Source organism: Apis dorsata, unplaced genomic scaffold, assembly GCF_000469605.1.
Source record: "Apis dorsata unplaced genomic scaffold, Apis dorsata 1.3 scaffold_867, whole genome shotgun sequence".
NCBI classification, from domain to species: domain Eukaryota; kingdom Metazoa; phylum Arthropoda; class Insecta; order Hymenoptera; family Apidae; genus Apis; species Apis dorsata.
The window spans coordinates 22,414-25,232 of NW_006263987.1; the positions used below are offsets into that span (position 1 = coordinate 22,414).

General features: G+C 40.4%; 1 protein-coding gene across 1 annotated transcript in view; it reads left to right on the forward strand.

Moving 5' to 3' along the window:
* Nucleotides 1-2,819, forward strand: part of LOC102676531 — a 6,228-nt gene that overhangs the window by 1,512 nt on the left and 1,897 nt on the right. The gene's annotated exons all lie outside the window — the stretch shown is intronic.

The following is a 2,819-nucleotide window of genomic DNA, read 5'->3' on the forward strand; positions in this document are numbered from 1 at the left end:
AACGAAAAGATCTCGATCAATCATTATTGCAACGTGCCGATCATTTTGTTTCGGAATGGGACCAAAACGTGGTCAGATCCCACGATCGAAGTCGAACCGTCGAAACGTGTATCACGCCGGTGGATTTCTGTCATACTTTCGCGTATCTGCACCTGTAATAAAGCTTGCAACGATTATATCTGTTGGCACGGCCGGATCATCTATCCTATAGCCTGCGGACTTGGCAGACTGATTGCCCTTAATACACATATAATTTATACCGAAGAGAGGGATGATAGGACGTTGCATCTAATTGGATTCCGTTCACGTATATATACGTACACGCATATAAATATTGACTTAATATAATAATCATCGGTGCGTTGTGTTGCCATTACCGAACGAGCCACAAGATTAATTCGCGTTCCGTAATCGGCGTGTTAATAACACTTCCTTTTCTTTCTTTTGCGGTCAGCCGATCCAACGATCCATCTTCTCGTGTCCTCGTGTGCTCGAAATAAAACCGGCATATTTGTCACGATTTTCATCTTTTACAACCAAACAACCCTTTCACTTCTCCGCTATTTCATTCCCTTTTCCGCTTGATTACAAATAAAAACAAATTTCGATACGAAATTTCTCCTCCATCTTTTCAAAAACCGTATTATTAATTTATATTACATCTCTTAAGGTTCCTCGATTAAAATATAATCGATTTTTATACAAATTTTTCACGTTACTCTTTTTTCGCGTATACTTTTTACGTATTATAAGCGATACACGAAATTTAATGTTATTCACGTAATATTATTTTTCAATAATTATCAATTAAAAATCGATTAAAATATTTCTAAATATTTAGCGATTATCGCGCAAATTAAAAAACTGAATTAAAAGCGTATTAAAAATTAGAAAAACTTTGAATGGTTACAGCTTCGAAGATAGTTGAAACGCTTTTCGAATTACCCCGATACCACTTCCGGTTCCCGAGATATCGTCGCGCGATCGAAAAGATAATTTTTACTATCCTCATTCTCGTCGCTTACTCGGATCTCTCGTTTCCCAAGTTTCAGACAAGTGGCAGACGCGATTCCTGGAAGTAAGCACTTCTAGGAAAAGATATAAGTCACCGAGTCCATTCATAATCTCCGTATTATGTTAAGCGCAGCGGATACTTTGATTCCTTGCATCTCGGCAATCGATCGAGAAATAAAGCAAAAAGTAACTTCAACGGGGTATGCTTTCCTCTCTCTCTCTCTTTTTTTTTACACGAAAACTTTGTAATTTTCTAACTTGAATTAATGGATGTAATGTTGTGATGTAAATAATATCTTATTTATTGTCGAATATCTGCAAACGCAAGATTTTTTCTTTCTATCGCGTTTCATATCATTATATATCGATGGCAGTTTTCAGTAAGAAACATAGTGTTTATATAAGTTTTTACTCGCTTTTACTTCTTACTGCGCTCGTGATAAATTTCTACGATAATGGGATGCAAAACTCCGATTCATTAGCGAAAGAGAAAAAAAAAAAATACTATTGCGTTAATTAAAATGACAAAGGAATTACACAAAGGAATAATTTACCGCGACGTTTTCCTCTGCGATCGTAATCACGGTCAGATCTTATTCACGCGCAGAATCGTGATCACCTCTTCTTACGCGACATAACGGCTCATCTATCACTTTCATTTACGAGGGCAAAAGGCACGTTCGTCGTCTACGATTCGTGACGCAATACTCGTTTATAGGTCAGTGGTGAAAAAGGCGCATACGTTAACTCGACGTCGGTTTGCCGGAAAATCTTTCGCGCCTCATTGATTTATAACTTGGCTACATCCGTAAACCATCTGAAATTTTGTAACTTTAAACTTTATTTACGTTCTCGCAGGTAACAGTATGTACTCGTACATACGCGAAGAAAATATTTGTCACGTACCAGCGTGAAAATATAAATTTACGTTTCTCGTGTACTTTATCTTTACACGACGATCGATCGCTTACCTAATACTTTACATTTCGATGTATATAAAGTTATTATTATATAAATTTTTCGCTACTATTCGCAATCGAATCGCCACGTTGTGGACTAGGACGTAGGAGAAAAGAAATTTTTAATTTGCATAAGACGCGTGGAAAATGCTATTACCGTTTAAATTGGCCACCGTACGTATGTACACAATGTCGAATTACCATACAATCGTAAAACTCTCGACTCTCGGTAAATAATCGATGATCGAGGTGTAGGTATCGATTGCTCTCGGTTGCGAATTAGACGGGGGAAACGCGGTGGATTAGGAATGATGTTAGAGGGGAAAAATTCGAGGAATACGAGGCAGGCAGATACAGTTATAACGCGGCCAAGAGTTGACCTGACATATCGGTAACAATGCTTAGGCGTGTCGCGGCCGTGTTGCAACCGATTTCAACAACTATCGTCCGTATTGGCGTCGACGCGTGAGCATTGCTCGCGTCCGCACGTGCACGTTCCTCCGCCGGATAACAGCGTATACGTGTAGCGCGCGTGATGTCGAACGGCACAGATATAGGCGCAGCTGCTAGTAGCGTCCACGTCATATCTACGATACCAGTTTTGCAGCAGCCGGTCGTCGCCACGAAGATGCGTTAAATGTCAAGGCGAGGACACGGTGGAGTTTTGTCCTGGTGGAGGATAGATCCTCGCCTTTTATGCGATCGGTCAATGAGCTCCGCGAAAGGAACAACGCGCGTCATCCAAAGCCTATCTTTTATCCGGAGTTCGTCTTCGAAACGCGTCGCTTGGGGCGTCGATCCGAGAGAGAGAGAGAGAGAGAGAGAGAGAGAGAGAGAGAGAGAGAG